At 45.9% G+C, this 18,882-nt stretch overlaps 1 long non-coding RNA gene across 3 annotated transcripts in view; it reads left to right on the top strand.

Moving 5' to 3' along the window:
- LOC138521917 (uncharacterized) overlaps positions 1-18,882 on the top strand; it is a 95,648-nt gene that overhangs the window by 16,862 nt on the left and 59,904 nt on the right. For all 3 annotated transcript variants that reach the window (XR_011283171.1, XR_011283172.1, XR_011283173.1), the window contains exons 2-3: positions 6,781-6,885; positions 6,961-7,037. This is a non-coding gene — a long non-coding RNA (uncharacterized lncRNA). The remainder of the gene's footprint in view (positions 1-6,780; positions 6,886-6,960; positions 7,038-18,882) is intronic.

Here is an 18,882-nt window from a genome sequence, read left to right as displayed (position 1 = left end):
GCTGATGGTAGCCCAAATGGGATGCATGTGAATTCCCACGTTTTACCTCCCCGCCAGAATCTAAGGAATTTCTGGTGTTCCTTCGCAATTGGTATCGTTAAATAGGCGTCTTTGAGGTCTTTCCTCACTAGCCAATCGCCTGCTTGCAAAATGTCTCTCAAAAGATGGATTCCTTCCATCTTGAAATGTCTGTATACTATGAATGAGTGTAAGTCTCTGAGGTTTATCACCGGTCTCTGTTTCCTCTTTCCCTTTACCAGGAACATGTTGCTTATGAAGCATAGTGTCGATTCTGTGACCTGTGTGATGGCTTCCTTCTTTTCTAGATCTCAAATGTCTTTGTGTAACACATGTTTGTCTTCGCTGAACCTTATAGTCTTCGGGTATGCTGTTTGCACAGGTTCCTGATAGAATTCTAGTTGGAATCCCTGTACTGTCTGTTCTATCCAAGCATCCCTTGATAATTATCTGCACTGTTCTTGGAACAGTGCCGAACTCCCCCCTATCACTGGGATTTCTGGTTTTACTAGGCCTTCGGCACCCTTTCTTCTAGTCTCACCTGTGTTTGCTTGCTGGCCTCTGCCGTTTCCTCGCCAGCCTCTACCCCTTCCTCTCGACTGAAAGAAGGGGTTGGGTCTGTGCGCTTCCTGGTCTCTCTAGTTTCCTCTGTTGCTGTAGTTGGACCTGTAAGATGTGTAGCGGCTGGCCAAGCAGCCCTTTCCTCTGCCAGCCCATCCGAAAACCTTGTTTCCAAACACCCTTTTCAGCGATGCCTGGGCTTTGTCTATGGCGGCGTAAGTATTGGCGAATTGCGCCATGTCCTTAATGAATGAGTCTCTGAAGAGCTTGTCCTTGTTGTTACTGACGATTCTGAGGTGGCCAGCTCATTCATCTTGGGGTCAATTTTGATTAATATCGACCTGCACTGTTCTGTAGTTAATATGTTGTTGGCATTGTCCAAAAGGCATATCACCCTTTTTTGCCCAGTCTGCTAATATATCTGGGTCCACCTTCTGTTCTGGTTGCTTCGCCTCTTCTGTCATTTGCCATATTTTCGTAATAGGGCACAGGATGTCCAAAACCTTGTCCTGGCATAAAAGGCAGGATCTGTCAATGCCCTTCTTAATGTCTCTGCCGTACCTTCCCTTGAAGGATAACATTTGTTTGTCTATTTCTGGGGTCTCTGCCGCACAGTTTGGTACCTATGCTCTAGGGCATTCCGCCCAGAGTTTACTCTTGACCTCTTTGGAGAAGGGTTACCTAATCCTCCACTTAGTGTAGTTGGCAATTTTTGTGGGGGGTTCCCACTCTGCTGACCTGGGTTGGATGAGAGCATCTGGGTTGAACACCTCACTCATCCCTTACTCCTCCCCTTGTCTTTTTCTTTTCTTGGCAGCTTTTCTATGGGGGCTTGGTGATGAGGACTCACATTCCTCAGAGCTTTCTTCGGACGTTTCGTCCCACTCCTCTTCGTCCATTTTCTCGTAATTGGACTCCTCATCCCTATACCCTCTGCCCCTTCTGCCCCATGACCTCACTCTTTTCCCACCGTTCTTCTTTCTACGTGGTGTGTCCGGGGATGTGTGGCTGCTTGCTGCGCGCCTTTCAGGCTTTTTTGCTTCCCCTGCACCTCCTGGTATCTGTCTGGGGTCTGTAAGGAACTCATGATGGCAACAGTAAAGACAGACACAAGTGATCACAGTTCAAGGGTGTTTATTAAACTGTATAATGGGTGAGAAGAAACCCTAATATAAACCTAAATCTAAGATGGGAGCAAGCTTCGACCATCAAATAATAATAAGGCAGTCCTAGTGGCGTCTTGTCAAATAAAAAGGGCTTATACTAAAAATCCTATTGCCAATCCTTACCACCAAGTTACAAAATAGTGTGGGATAATGTTCACAAGAAAAGAAAGAAGTGTTCACCAAATGATAAGTCAGGATGGTATGGCTGGGGTCTCCCTTCCCTACATTTTTAGCACAGGACAAGGCAGGACCTCTGAGCAGAGCACACTCCTGGGCAGGGGTGGACTGGCCTATAAGGAACTCTGGAGATTTTCCGGTAGGCCTCTGCACCTAGGGCTCTTTTGTGTGGTATTTCCAAATGTTCTCATCGGAAAAAGCTTGAGTTTGCTGACAATGTGTAATGTGGGGGCCACTTTAAAAATTATTTTCAGGGCCTCTTTTGGTTCCCAGTAATAATTTCCAGGGACTCTTTTGGTTCCCAGTCCACCACTGCTCCTGGGTCTCACCAGCACAAGGTTGCAGTTCAATTCAACAATACCAGGACCTTCTGGGGCCAAGTCTCTTTTCTACAAAGTCCCTTTCCTTAGAAGGCCTGATGGACCATAAACAACACACGAAAAGTGTCTTCAATAACTCCTCACATTAGGCAATTACTCTTCGCCTTTGGACCCCCTCAGCTGGGCTTTGATCCTTCTCTCAGTGTTAGCTTCCCTCAGTCGGGTTCACTACGACCTTTCACTCAAAACAGAACATTCAGAAGTCTCTAGGCCTCATTACGAGGCTGGCGGTAGGGGGTTAACGGCACCGCTAGAACTATTCTCGTGTGTTTTATGCTTCACCCCGATTCACAGGCCTCCCTCGGCCAGGTTCACATTTGCCAGATACACACTTCACTTTGCTTTATCACAATACAGGATTTACTTCCCTTAGTTTCCCATTTGGCATCCCTCCGTCGGGTCCACATAGCCATCTTAATACAGTTCAAAAGAAAGTAATTCTAGACCCCTTATGTTCTTCCTTTACCCAAGTCCAGGTCTCGGCCCCCAGTCAGGCTTCACACAGCTCTATCATCACAACAACTTCCTCCACGTGTCAAAGATTTTCGAGTGTACAAGCGGTTTTGCTGGACCCTCGTATGGCCACCTTGACACTTCACTGCAGCTTCCTCTAAGGCATCTTGGTCCTTCTAGTTTCAATCAAAACAAAAAGGCTCCCTTCAGAGTCCTTTGAATGAACGCCCAGGCAACACCGGACCACTCTGTATCTGGACATTTACTCTTCTTTTTTTAAAGTTCAAACACACAAGTTCTTTGTTCAACAATGTTGCCGTCAACAACCTTGGGCCCATCACAGTTCAGTTTACTATCAGTCTTCTGCGACTCACAGGCTGTGCTGAGCTGTTGGAGTTTCTTGTCTCGAGAGTCAAGGACGGCACCACAGCGGAAAGCGCTTCTCCCTGCTTTGGCCATCAGTGCGGGAGGGCTTGTGTACCATTGACACCTGTCATACTACACGCCAGTTGGACTTCCCGGTTTTATGATTTCCCCTTCGGAGGCTTTGCAGGTCTGAGTTGAAAAGAGTAAGGGCACATTCTTCCAGGCCTCGCCGCCTTTCTCCTCTGTTTGAACTGCCAGTCCGGAATGGCTGCTTCCACATGTGTTCGGCTTTGCTCAAAGTGTGCTCACATGCTCTGCCTATTATCCCTGTGGGTGAAAGCAACATGCTGTCAGGTGTGCATAGTTATTGTCAATTGCCTGTCTCTGCCTGACTCTTGTGTTGGGACATGTCAGGTAAACGGCTCTGGTGTTAGTCTGTTGTCTGGCACGGTGTAAGAAAGGGTTTGGGTTGAAAAAGGGGGGTAGAACCTCTGAATATCCTACACGTTAGAATGGGAAAAAGGTGTTACAGGGAAGGGGTACCACGTCTCACCTGTTGGTGTCCCACTTCCACTCCCTGAGGACCCCCCATCCAGGTGATCCTCCTGCAGTGGTCCAGCCCCAGGAACTGGATCCAATAGTGATGGCTGTGTTCTGGCCACCTGGATGACAGATCACCAGGGATTAGTAAGTGAGACACCTTCAGGTTTCTCACAGGCCTATCCTCTTAGGGCTTGCATCCCTTGGGAAAACGTTATCAAGTCATCCACCGAGCTTGTGCATTGGACCATTGTGCCCAGGCCTGCACTCAGTACCCTCTGTACTGCTTGTCCCCTGCCTGGCTCTGCCCATTTACTGCTGGTACGGGGTTCATCATATTCCTCACTGGAGCTGTGCATACTGGGCACCCTGGTGGTTTAATACAGGTATCTTGAGCCTGTTCTCATCAATGTGCAGCTCAATCTGGGTCTGGGGTTTACCTTATTTGTGCTTGGGTCTGTGCCCGTCTGTTGTGCTGATCATTTCAGCTTTATGCTGCCAATCTCTGTTGCCAAAGTTAATAGTTTGTTTTGATAAACAAATAATAAACATATTTTTCTGTCCCCAAGTGGCGTTGTTCCACTTTTCTGTGGTTCTTTTTTCACTTCCGAGTGGAAATTGATATTTTGTCTCCGTAGCCGTGTCTCTGGACGAGTGTTCGTTATCTGCCTTTAAACTAAAATTCCTTGTGATACTAATGGTGCTCCCAGGGACGCTCTCCTCACGGAAATGAACTCGGGTTGGCGCCGGAAAGAGTTCCCATCTCGCCCAGCCCTCTTCCGTGTGAGCGCCCCCTTCTCCTCACTTATTGCGGCGCCGGACCTTCTCACAACTCGTCGCATCTTCGCTAAGTGTTTTAACATGGAAATGTTCTGTCATAAAATCCTTCAAGTTTACTTGCGTGCACGCGCATGCAATCCTAAAACATTACCATAAATCATTACAATAAATCATACCATTCCCTTTCACATTCATGCAACGCAATCTTATTATAATAAAAAGAGTACTTCTCTGCTGCCCGAACAGCACAGAAAGAGGAAGGACAAGGAGTGGGAGAGAAGGTTATGGGACTGGCAGAGAGACGATTGGCTGGACATGTCACATGGTTCAATTTAAACATATCAAAAATAGACTAGAAAAAAGGACAATATCTTGGGAAATGTAGTTCTTTATTGTGTGGAATGTTTTATATATTGTTGATGTTTAAATGCTGCTCGAGTTTTTCACTAAAGAGAGAAAGCATAATCCGAGCCTTCGGTCTTGACATAGAATTATGAAGTAAAAAAGTAAGCTATTATGAAGCTATATATACTATAATGTATACAGGTTCATTTTCAGAGTGAAGAAAGTTAAGATAAGAAAATAAAAGTGACAAGAAGTTTATTTATTTTTGGATTACAGGTAGCGCACACATTTTCCTTAGAGACCACAAACTGCTTAATGTCATTTTAAAAGTGTCTTTCTCCTTCAAGATCATTTTAGCGGTTTGGAAAGTTTTTTACACGTTTTGCAGGCCAAAAGTTGATTTTGTGATTAGGAAATTCACTTGTTACTATATGAGACTGTTTAGAACACACCTTCTAGGAATTTAACAAAAGACATTGAAGGCCAATTGCTGATTCAAGGCTAATCACATCATTCAAAGTTCAAAAAGCTCTTCATTGTTTATAATTGGATGGTTGACTCCTCTACTAAGTGTAGACAAGGTCTCAGATTTTACTTTTTTTTAAATAAAAATATTTTTTTATTAAAATGTTCCAAAGCAAAACAACAGGTACAAATAAGAACTAAACAAGAAACATAGCCTAGTCAGTTCAACCTTAACAATAAACGAGCAATATTTACAAATAGAGGACAGTCAAAAGAAAACAGAGAGAGAAAAAAGAGGGGGATGGGGGAAGGGTGGAGATCCTCAAGTAAACAATTCATTAAAATCATTCCAAATTGCAGAATAATATGAGTATTTTTCAGTCTCTGGTAAGTAACAAATTACCTACTTGAAAGAGTAGAAAGATCATGCAAACAGCCATCAAAAGAAGGTCTAGCCACATTTTTCTCCAACATTTTAAGATTCGTTTCTTCACCACCATCAATGCCCTGTATGCCCAAAAGAGGGAGTCAACCGGCAATCTGAGGTTAACAGGAAACAGACCCAACACGCACAAAAACACAGTTCAAGGGAATGTAAAATTCAACACAAGATCCATACGCTGCAGCACAGCTTCCCAGAAACCACAAATATTTGGACAAGACCAAAGCATATGTAAACCTGTACCAACATCTGACTTACAATTCCAACATGTATCATCATCTAAAAGATCACAACACTTCATCTTTGAAGGAGTCCAATAAACACAATGCATGTCCCGTTGTTCTGTAAACAATAGGTCTAGATCCACTTTATATCTAGAAGGTCCTTCGCGAATACAATTCCATTCCCTAACTGAAGAACAATGCTCAAATCTGAGCACCATATCTCTCTACCTGGAACGCTTACCTGTGGTGCCCTGCAGGAGTGCCTGGTCCCGACTGTCGACGTGTAGTACAGGACTTGACTTAAGCTGTTAGCTCCAAACCACTCCCTCCCCTCTGTTACACTGTAAGGCTAAGTACCCAGCAGATAGTATGGTCGAGAGTGATTTGATATGGTTCTTGATATGGTTCTTGAACTGCTGGAATGGTTAGGACCCGTCAGGATGAACCTAAGGACAGGGAAACAAATGGGATCATAAGCCACTGCTTAGCTACTCTTCCCCACCACCTTCCCTACTGCCTTCCCAGGGTTTGCTGACTGGCACCACAAACCCCTGCTCACTGTAATGACACCTTGTAGACTCGGTCTTCTCCAGTTCCCTCACTGGATTCAGTGGCACAGGCCTGCTGCAGCACACTTGATACCTTTGGGTGAATGTCTCTATTGGTGTATAGGTATGGTTTCAAACCTGTGCCTTGAAATGTCCCTGCAGCGCTTTATAGTCTTGATCTGCACATCCAATGTTGATTTGCTTGTTCACCGTTGTAGATAGCACGTTATGCTTAAGCGTGCTGTGCTGCGCGCCTTAAAATGAATGTTCAGGTCAAGATGAATGTTCGTAATGAAAGTCTCCCTTACTTTTCAGGTCCGGAGCTGCCACGTTACTATCCGCTGTGCTGTGATGACAGCGGGAGCCCCGCCACATGAGGGTTGCGCTGGATAGTCCAGAAGGTTGGATTGCCGTTCCTAGGTAAGTAACACTGCGGAGGGAAAGGTGGAGGCGAAGCCTAGCGTTCCGGTCTAACCTTTGTCTTTTCTCTTGCAGGAGCTGCGGAGTAGCCACACTGCACAGGAAGAAATGAAGAGCTCTGGACTGCCTGACGGATCCCTGGTGTAGCGGAGGTACGTATGTGGAATGTTGAGCTGACAGATGAAAGCAATGAGCAGGATCCAATGCACATGCGCTGCTGGAATCGAAGGCAAGCTTTACGCTGCATACATGTGGAACCAGAGAAAAAGCTAAGCGCTGGGTGTGGCAGGGTTTATATAGCCCGGGACTGCACTCCGCACCACTAGATCACCAGGGATATTGCAGAGCTGGATAGGCGGGGCCATCTTGCTTTTCACACGGTGGCCTGTTCCGGGGGCTATCTTGGATGTGGCGCTGGGCCATACAAATAGGCTGAAGCCTGTACCTGCGCCAGCCAGCGACCTTCAGTGTCCAGGCATTGCCTGTGCTGCGTGTCTGGGTTCTGGGGATCTTGCTAGGGATCCTGACAGTGCCCACCTTTGAAGCAGAAATAATATCCGCTGGTGCAAGAAGTTTGCATAAAGTAGAAGCTAAGAGGGGCGCACTTCTAGATAACTGTAATATATTGGGGACAGCATGCAAGGTAGCATTCAAAAGTGCAAACAATAGTTCAAACACCTCACAAAGCACACAGTAACGGCAGATTTCTGACAAATGCTGCTTATACTTAAATCTAAGGAATTCAAAACTGAATAACGAAGTACCATCATAGATTTGTCCCACTATCCAAGTACTCACCGATTGCCAAGAGGGCCATGACAGGGTTTCATTATTGCATCGAATCGCTGTGTTTTTCCAGATTGAGGATTCTGAGCTCAGAAGATATTTTACTCCTAAGCACTCACAGCACTTTTTCTAATCTTTCAAGATATGTCTCACAAACGCAGGGGTCTTATCAACCACACACATTTTCGCCATACTAAGGGCAGTCCAGAGGGACTGCATGCACAGTGGCTTTTTCTATGTTAACCCAGTTCAGGCAACTAACAGCATCATCTAGAAGCCAAAAGTCTAGGGTGTGCAAGGTGAAAGCCCTCAAGCGCACCAGCTTCATAAGTACATCTCTTGGAATTCTAGACCTCCTTCCTTCCCCCCACAAAATGTTCTGAAAGACTTTGTTTTTATCATGCAACAAAATTCCCGTCAGCGGATCTTTCCCCACAATGTCAGGGTCAGCTTACTCCACTTCAAGCATAATGCTGCTATCTCTGTAAGTTTAATTTCGAATATTATGAGCCAAAAGGGTATTTACATGTATAGAAACCTGAATACCCAGTTATTTAAATTCGTTCTCTGCCCCTATCGGGCAAAAATGGGAATGGGGAAGGATAAATGGGTTAATGGGGACTTACCGCCCCGCCAACCTCGGAATGCGGCGGTAAGTCCGCCAACCACCATGGCGTAAACATAGTTTACGCCATGGTGGTAAAGGTACGACCCAGGCGGTAACTTACCGCCTGGGTCGTAACGAGGCCCATTAACTTTAAAGTTTGACACTCAGCCAAATGCCTGCAAGGTCGAGAGTAACTCCCAAAATGGATGTTCCACACCCGAGAGCAAGACTAGAAGGTTGTCTGCATATAGCAGGACCTTGGAGCCACAACTGTTGATCAAGATACCCTTAATTTCAGCATTTTCTGTAATAACAATTGCCAAGGGCTCAACAAAGAGGTCAAAAAAAGAGCAGGTTGAGCGGCAACTCTGTCGTGTACCCCGGTGAATAGAGAAACTCTCCGACAGGCAGCCATTTACCAATACTCTCACTTTAGCGTCTTTATATAGTGCATTGAATAGCTTCAGAAAAAGTGATCCACAATCCACTTTCATCAATACTTTTCAGAGGAATGTCCAACTAACCCTATCAAATGGCCTTCTCAGCATCAATACTGATCGCGGCATAAGGGTCTAGCAAATTACTCTTGAGGTGCACAAAACCCGTCTGGTTTTGGTGAATTCGTTTTTCCAATATCGGATTAAAGTGCACTGCATAAATCTTCGCCAGAAGTTTGACATTTGCATTCAGCAAGGATATGGGTCTATAATTGCCACAGATCTAATGGTCTTTCCCAAGTTTATGGATCACAGATATCACTGCAGTCCTCCTTGAGTTGGCTACCTGCTCGAAATTAATAATCTCTGTGAAAAGCTCAACCAAAATTGGAGCAAGACAAGAGCTGAAAGCGGCATAGATTTAAATCGGGAAACCATCTGGTCCCGGACACCTAACAGGGGACATTACCCCATACACTCAGTAACTTCCTATATTGAAATTTCACCATCCAAACAAAGTTTGTCATTATCACTGAATTTCGGGGTATCAATAAGGTCAAGACACTCGACTACCTCTTCCCCAACTACTGTCTCATCCTCACAATATAGAGACCCATAAAATTCTCTAAATGCACCACAAATATCTTTGTTCTTCCTCAACAATGGTTCATCGCTTCCTGAACTATAAAGCACTTGTCTCCCCTTATGTCTACCCTTCAGCCTATTAGCTAACAAAGCCCCGGATTTAGCCCCACACTCCCAAAATGTCTGTCTTATATCAAATAAATCTCTCTCGGCCTTATCATGTATCTCCTTATCAAGGGTCCGCTTTGCACTTAGCATATTAGATAGGTTAACAGCTAAAGGACAAGCTGTATGTACAGTCACTGATTGTTTATAAATTGATTCCAGGCGCGTGAACCCTGCCTCATTCTCCTTCTTTTTATACGAGGCATAGCTAATTATCTTGCCCCGTAAGAAGTCCTTCAATGCATCCCAAAATGTGGACAATCTGCCAACAGTTCTGGCATTATCCTCGATGAAAAAAGAGATTTCAATCTCAATTTGCTTAATAAAATCTCTATCCAGCAGCAATCGAGTGTTGAATCTCCATTGCCTATTGTGCTTTCCACCTCCCAAAGAGCGATCCAATTTTAGATTCACGCAAGCATGATCAAAGATTATAATATTACCAATATCAGACCCAATCACATCACCAAATAAGTCTCTACTTACCCAGAGGAGATTGAATTGAGAAGAAGTGCCATGCGACGCCGAAGAGAAACAATATTGCTTTTTATGGGGGTTCAATTCTCGCCAAATATCATGCAAATCCCAAGACTGCATAAATTGCAAGAGATCCTTTCTAGCACTCTCTTCCGCACAAGAACGCAATACTTCAGATGTATCCAGCACTTTATAATAGTGGTGAAGTCGCGCCCTAGAATTATAGGTCCATTACCCATATCTTTAAGTACATCATTCAGTTTTCCAAAAACTCAGTTTGGGCCACATTAGGGACATATAAGCTTAGAATGATTAAGCATCTATTTTCAACAAACAGTTTAGCTGCCACAAGCCATTCATCAGAATCAATGCTCACCTTTTCCACTTTGAAACGCAAACCTTTCTTGAAAAAAATAGTCACACCCATAGAGTTACTCTTGCATACATGCTATTCAAAATATATTCAACTTTATTATGTTGTAGGTGGGTCTCCTGAAGTAAAACAATGTCAGGTGTCTTTTTACTTAAAAAGTAAAGTACTTGACCCCCCCCTTACATTCCAACTTAAGGCATGTAATAGATTTGCCATATGGACACAAACAAACGATGTACTATAACCAATTGACGTAGGCAGGCAGAGAAACCCCTACAAGGATATGTAAGTCCACAAGTATGGATATACTCCATTCAAACTGCGTCATTACCGCATGGGGTACAGGATCACAAAAGGATAAATCCCCAACAAGGAAAAGGGTTTTAAGAATCAGAAAACTGACACCACTAGATGCGAGAAAGGAGTCAACTGATAAGAGATAAATAAGACAGAATAGAAAAAACAAAACAACAACAAAAAAGAAACTAAATAAATAAAATAAATAAGAAAAACAAATTGAGGCCAGAACATGATGAGAGTATAGCTAAAAGAGAAGCATCAGCTGCCCAATTTCAGATTTCCACCATACGTCAATCCAGAAGACGAACTTCAAGAGGGTTAAGAAGAAAATAAATGGATAAATAAATACATTTAAAAAGCAACAAAGAAAGAAAAAGATACTCAATCTACCAATAAAATTGCAACTCTAACAAGAATCCTATTGAACATCATGTAATACCCAAGGAACAATTACAAAAAAATATACATACTGGGAAATTCAACATTTCAGCAACTAAAACATTCATGTTTAAAACGTCTTTCAGGAAGGGGTAACGTTCCATATGATAGGACGTCATAACTTCCTTTAGACAGAGACAAATATAACAGAAACCATTGTTGAATTGCCGACAGTTTCTACAGCTAAATCATAAACCGGCAATATATTTAACCCACCACCCTCCTCAAACATAATATAACACTGCACATACAGTTCTCTGTTCTTCTCTCATTTGTGTATTTCCATCAACAAATTCAAGAATTACAACACAACACTTAAGTGTGTGAAGCTGTAAACCATAACACTGTTATATTCCAAACAAACCTTGGCATGCCATAACACTCATGTATGATGCACTGAACAAGGCTGGCCCAATTGCACTAGTTAACATAGGCGGAAATTCACCCATTCCCAATTCATATATGTTAGTTTTGCTTTGAAAAAGAGTGTGTACTGTTGCACAATATTATTTAAATATAAGGAGTGCCATAGTAAAAAAAACATTATCAATAACACTTGTCCAGAAGGTGTTAACCGTTACGTATCCAGATTCGGAAACCCATTTGCTTGAACAAAACAACAGCTAACTGTTAGGAAAGAATCCAAAGTTGCCCAGGTGGTCCATAAGCCTGGAAGAATTTCACTTCACCATTGAGCACAGATCAGGTGTCCAACATAGCAACGCTGATGAGTTGTCCAGAATGTTTAGTCGACCTGAACATGAGGCTCATCAAGGGGTGGATTCATTTCCCCTGTCATTAGGTCTGGGAGGGGCGAGTGTTAGGAAAGATTTCCCTTAGGTGCAATTTTCTTTCCATTTGTGACCCCCCAAACCTTTTGTTTTTGTTTGACTTACGTAAGCTGACTTTTTCCAGTGGAGCACAGCTTCAGCTTCACTCCTCTGGGCTTTCGCTCATTTGTTTTGGGGAAACTTACACATCCTTAAGGCTGTCAGTACTGGGAAACATTGTTTCCCTTAGTCTTTGACTATGTTACTATTTCTTGGTAATTTCTTATCTACGTGCCAAGTACCCTACAGTACTGCACATAGGGGTCCTATTGTTTTATGGCCCTAGCCATCCTCTAAGGATTTTTTGGTGTTTGTACAAGTGTGCCTAGGACATACTAGTGGTAGCAGTTTACTTTTAAAGTATTTTTACTTCGTTTTTATGGACAAATGTTTGGCCCAAGACTGTGGCCAGTGCCGAAAATGGCAGTGCCACAAAGTCTTTTGTACTGTCCTTTGGCCATTTTGTTCCTTTGACTTCCCCCAGGTCGAGAGACCAGGGTACTCCTTATTTCGGCATGCAGCCTCCTGCAAAAACCGCATCTTTTGCGGGCTCCTACATGTCACGTGTGCTACCGCCCAGGAAGAGGGTTGGGACTGTCTGGTCCCAATCCACACTACGGGTGCCAGTATGTCTGGTAGTCATGAATGACTGGAACCACCATGGGCCACGATTGGCCCACACCTGGCGTGCATGCAAGAGAGCAGATCTTACATTGGCTATCTGAGATTTGAGCGCAAACCGAATCTTGGATAAAAAAAGGGGCTCTGCATCCATTACAGGTCGATCAACTGAAGTTCACACTGAACCTTATAAGGAGCCAAGTATCCTTAACAAAAGAGCAGATTCGAGGAACAGCCGGTGACGTGATTGGAAGGTTTGCCACCCTAACCCTGGTATTGTCCCGTTGGACCCCTGCTTTTGCATCGTAATAGAAGGCCTGCAAGGGCGCATCACCCCTTTGGAGTAGTGGGAACAACTACGCTCAGCATCTTCTACTAACCCTCGCAAAGAGCTCCTTCGGAAGTGTTCCTGGGCCATCCAGTGAACTGTCCAGCTCGAACCCAGGGTATAGCACAGGAATGCTGCCATCCTGAGTTCAGACTCGAGACTTTGGGAATCGCTTACTTGTGGTCCTGGGCTCTCTCCCACCAAATATCGTTCTCCTAACTCCTCTGGGTCACGATTTATGAGAATGCGACATGCCGTGAGCCTTTGCTGTCCTTGTGTCGCCCGCTGTGTTGCCTGCACATCTGCCCTACCATGTCCTGAGATCAGCTGCACCAGAACTAACCTTCTCTTTGTTCTTCAAGAGCTGAGTAAAGGTTACTGTCCCGCCACAGACGATCGTCCCGTCTTGCAGCCGCTGAGAGCAGGATCGTCCTGAAACTGCAGGGTTAACACCTACGAGCGAAGTGGGCTAGACTGGCAAATGTTGGTCCGGACTGTGTCGAGGGTTGGTGAGTACTTTCATCACTTACCAGTGGCCCCCTGGCACATCCATCCCTTTTTACGCACGAGAATCCCTTAAAAGATACTCACCTTGGCTGAGCTAGTCTACGCTCCGCCACTATTCCAGAACTCCGAAATGTTGCTCTATCCGCAAGGGTAGACCATCCTCTGTGAATAGGAACTTATTCTTCATCACCTGAAGCCCCTTACTGAGCAGCTATAGCCCCCTTAAGAGAACCCGCTTTTCGTTTTACGCTCGACTGCATGTTGTTGACGCACTACAGTACTTTGAGCGCTAGGCTCCTCACTTCGTAAGGCTGGACTACATAAATTAGGGGTTGATTGTGAAGAACTGCCTAATCTGATATCAGTGTTAACTTAACCCCTTTCTGTTGCAGGTTGTGGTTATTTTCTCCCCTTTCACCAGCATTAGTCTAAACGTAATTTGTATATATGTTACATAGTGAATAAGAATGTGTGGTAATTGTTTTCTTAATAACTGTGGTTTAATCGTGTTTTGTTATAAAGGCCTATAATAAATGTATTTTTGATATACATCTATCTAAGCGTAATCTGTGGAGTTTTACTGTGTGTGCTCATTGTGGGCCTCCGATCACTCTCACCCCTCCTGAGACTAAGGGCCTCATCACGAGTTTGGCAGTAATCCTTAAATCAGGCGGTCGTACTATTACCGCCGGATTTAAGGGTCCCCAGATCAGAGCTTCGGCAGATTTCTCCCCAGCTCTGAGCTGGGGGTAAATCCGCTGAAAATTCGTGCTATTACCGCCAGCGGGAAATCTGCCAGCGGTAAGAGCGCAAAAATTCCCCATTGAGCCCATTGGGGAATGGGGCCTTCCCGAATGGGCTCAGTGGGGAATGGGGAATTCCATTACCGCCAAACCCGTGATCCAGCGCTAATAGCGCTGGGGGGGTTGGCGGTAGGGCTAATACCACTGGCGGTAATACCACCGGCATTATAGCCCAACTCATGATGAGGCCCTAAGTCTTCACCGCCTGTCAAACTACCGTAGATTGTTTGGTTTGTCCAGAAGGTTCCCCTGTTCCACTAAACTAGGGTGGCCTCCTAAAACTCTGTCCAACAGGTCCGAGTTTAGAAATCCATCATAACAAATTGGTGTACAGCAGTGGCATAAGATCGGAGGTACCCAGTGTTGCGCACTGGTGAAATACCCAGGTTACAGAGAAAACACAGTGACTTTAGTTTAAATTGAACTGTAAACCACCTGCCTCACTTATAACATGGAAGCAATTGCGCACATAACTTTGAGTGCTTGAGGGGCCGTGGCTATCGAGCCATGGAGTAGGACGTGCTTCTCGGGAAGCTCCTGCAGATCCTGAACTGATCTGCACCAAAAATATTCCAAATGCAGCCTGAGATCTCTGGAATTGAATGCATGACTGTGGGAAGGTGTTCTGCACACTAACTAAAGGCAGCGCCTGCATCGGGACTAAGGTTTACATGAAACAGAGCCTTCCAAGATGCGCACGCTCACAGACGGAGAAATCAAAATGGCAGACTTGGGTAACAAAGGAACTGAGTAATGCAGCTGCAGTCGCGAAGGGACTTTCGCCTAAGACTGCGCTGCGCTGCCTAACTGGACCTGGAACAGAGGTCCGCTGCAGGCGATTACAACAGCAGCACCCGGAGACAAAGGAGCGCACGTTGTGAGAGGGGCCGGAAGATCGGGTGAATGATTGTGGAACCTGAGAGGGGAGACGTGCAAATCCGCTGATCGTCGGTCTACTGCGGCGAGGAAGCCGGGTGCGTGCACCGGATGAGGGTATACAGGTCGGAACGAGGCTCAAGGCAGCTAATGATCCGAGGATCGTGTGTTATGAAGTGCGCGCGATCCGAAACCTACAACCAGCTGTAGCAGCAGGCAGATGAGGGACTGCGCAAATTCAGAGACACATTGCCGGCAGGACACCGGACCGGTCGCACGGCAAGAGGCACCCTAGAATGGCTGACAGCGAAGACCTGAATTAGCGGGTTGCATGCCAAGGTTACAATGAACATCAGCGGATGCCGGCAAGCCGAATTAAACTGACTAGACACACTGTTAAGGACACGTTGTAGCGACCGCGCGACTGTGGCAAAAGTGTTGGTTGTGCTTGAATAAAGACATAACGTGTGCTGATAACGTCAGGGCAACATTAAATGCAAATGTGGGCCTGCAGCGTGAGAAGATACAGGTGAGGAACCTGACAGTGTGGGGGTGGGGCCTGTGTGTTGCTGTGGCATAGGGAAGATGGAGACAGGTAATCAATCGCCTTGCAGATGTTACCGGATGCATGCTACAGGTCATCGAGAAAGCTCAACATTCCGTGGGCGACCCAGCGGCCTGCAGGTACCAACACAGGGATGCAAGCCATAGCGGAATGCTTGCCAGCTTGACATAAAGGGCTCAGTCCGGTGGGCACCTGTGTCCGCTTGCGTCCCCCCAAGGGCGGATAAACCCCATTAACAAGGAGGACTGGGGGGCTCCAGAGCAAATAAGAGGAGACAGACTGGGACAGACATCCCCATACTGGGAACAAGTGCCCCCAACAGCAGGGAGCGCCCAGGTTTGGGGCGGAATCTGAGTAGTGGCCCTCACACAAGCGAAGATGACATCCAGATTGCCCAAAGTCAAGGGGAAGCAATCTACTATGGAGGAGTTTGCCAAGTCTCTTCAGGCAACAGAGGGGGCCATTGGAAAGGGCCAGGGTACGCGACAAGATGGCGCTCAACAACCAGCAGATACTAGATGCCATAGCTGAACTAAAAATATCATGGGAAAGTAAGATGGGCACTGCCATCTCAGATTTAAGGACTGTGCTGGAGGCTAAAATTGACGCAGTGAGTATAGATGTAAATTTGCTGTGACAAGATGTACGTGCGTTGGCCGAGCGCACAGAAACCCTGGAAAAGGAGGTGAAAGCCAACGCAAGCACATGTACAACCAATGCAAGAGAAGTCCACGTGTTGCAACAATCTCGAGAATAGAGCCGAAGAAGCAGAAGGGCGTGCTCGTAGAAACAACGTGCTCATTGTGGGGTTTCCGGAAGGCGAAGAGGGATCTGACCCGACAAATTATGTCAAGAACATGCTGCTGCAGGAGATATCGGGCAGAATACTAAGCCAAGGGTTCGCAGTGGAAAGAGCGCACAGGGCCCATACAAGGAGGCCACTGCTGGGTGCCCCACCGCGGCCTATGATTGCCAAGATCTTGAACTACAAAAACAGGGAGAATGTCCTGGAGCAAGCATTTCCACAAAGGGGGAACGATATGCAGAGCATCAGTAACCATAACGGCATACCTGGACTACACACTTATGGTGCACAGGCAACGCCTGAATTATGTGGCAGTGAAGAGGAGGTTGCACAAGGCAGGCTATAGATACATGCTACTGTATCCGGCAAAAATGAAGGTGCTCCATAAGAATAAATTGTTACTCTTCGAAAATGGGGGGGTTGAAGGGGGATTGCTACAGTTGGGGTTGGGCGGGCAACAGTTGGGGAGGGAAATGGTGGGGGGTGGGAGGGGAGTTTGCAGTGAAAACGGTTAGGGAACGAGCTTACACCCACGCGCATGGAGTGGGAGACCATGGAGAATAGAGGCGGGACCGGGTATGGATGAGAGATAGGAGACCTTAAGATAGCAACCTGGAATGTCAGGGGGCTCAAAAGTTACCTGAAGAGGAATAAGATTATGATGTATCTAAGGAGGCAGAGAATAAATTTCGCTATATTACCGGAAACTCACCTCACAAAAGAAAAACAGGATGTGATAAAGAAGAAATGGAGGGGGGACCACCATAGGGGCAAAGTATTCGGCATACGCCAGAGGGGTAATTACTTGGATAGCGCCACATGTCCCCTTCCAGTTATTACAGTTATTACAGTCATCCGTTGATTCAGATGGGAGGATGGTGGCGATACAGGGATTGATAGAAAATTGGGAGTTGTGTTTCATCAACACATACGTCCTGAACTAAGACACTGTGGCCTATTTCAAGACCTTATACAGCAAGTTAGCCCGTACCTCGGGGGTACAGTTATATGGGAAGGAGACCTTAATTGCACACTGGACCCCAGGGTGGATAGATCAGATAGGAAGATAGATAAATCTACCCCTGCAGCCTAAACCCTGAGTACCCCGTTGAGAGACTTTCATCTGGAAGATGTATGGAGGCTACACCTCCCACATTATTCTCATTACTCGGCCCCACAAAACCTATACACACGATTAGACCATATGTTTGCTATGCCGGAACTGACGGGAAAGCTAGTGCGGGCAGAATACAAAGCGAGGGTACTCTCAGATCACTCGCCACCGATCTTAACATGGCAATACTTGCCTCCTAGAGCCAGGATCCCAACGTGGCGGCTTAGAGCTGAAGCATTGAAAGACACAGGGCCTCATTACACGGTAGGCGGTAAGGGTTTACCGTTACCGGTATTTTACCGGTACCGGTAAATCCTTACCGCCTTACTACGAGGTCCCTTTGCGGGTTGGGGATTTTAACGCCTGCTTTTTGCAGGCGTTAAAAACCAACCCGCAAAGGGACCCAGGGAGCTAATTACGGTACCGCAATTTGCGGTGCCGTAATTAGCGCCTTCCCCATTCCCATTATGCCCAATGGGGCAAAAAGGGAAATTCGGGAAGGGCAATGGTGGAAGGGGGAATTACCGCCCCTCCAACCTTGGAATGGGGCGGTAATTCCCCTTTCCACCAAGGCGGTGCCGGTATTTTACCAGCATGAACCATGGCGCTAATTGCGCCATGGTTCACCGCCTACCGTGTAATGAGGCCCATAGTGTTCAGGGGTGACTTGAGAAATGAAACAAAATAGTAGAATACTTTGTAAATAACACTGAAAGCGTAGAATCGGCTGGTACGTTATGGGGGGCATTTAAGGTGGTGGTGAGGGGAGCAGCTATATCTAAATCCGAGGGTCTGCAAGGTGATATAACGCAGGAGTTGCAAAAGGCAGAGGCAAACTAGAGGCAATTATTCGTAGAGGAGCGAACACCACTGAGGATGCCGAGACCATAAGGCAATTGCAACAAGAGTGCGCAGGGCACTGGGAGAGATTATGCAACCTGAACTATAAGAAATACATAGAGAGGCATCATGCTGGAGGGGACAAGCCGGGGAGGTTGCTAGCATGGTTGTATAAAAATGAGACACTCAGATCAACATCAGAACAATAAAGGGGCAGAACAGGCAAATACTGGATACCCAAGAGGGTGTGAACGGTGGGTTTCTTGAGTTCTACCAACAACTATATGGAGACGTCAAAGGGGGTGAATTACGAATATAGTTGAAACACTGGAGGATATTGGCTTACCTAAATTAGGGACTGAAGAGAGGGAGAGTCTAGAGGCCCCAATCACGCTGGAGGAACTGGAAGCAGTGATCAAACTATTACCTACTAGCAAGGCCCCGGGAGCGGACGGACTCCCTAGTGAGTTCTACAAAATATATAAAACAGAAGTGCTACCCCCGCTGCTGGCAATGTTGAATGAAGCGTTAGAAATAGGG

Source organism: Ambystoma mexicanum, chromosome 13 (genome assembly GCF_040938575.1).
Source record: "Ambystoma mexicanum isolate Mex_15411 chromosome 13, UKY_AmexF1_1, whole genome shotgun sequence".
Taxonomy (NCBI): domain Eukaryota; kingdom Metazoa; phylum Chordata; class Amphibia; order Caudata; family Ambystomatidae; genus Ambystoma; species Ambystoma mexicanum.
The sequence above is the reverse complement of the archived record's forward strand: the minus strand, read 5'-3'. Positions and strand labels throughout refer to the sequence as shown.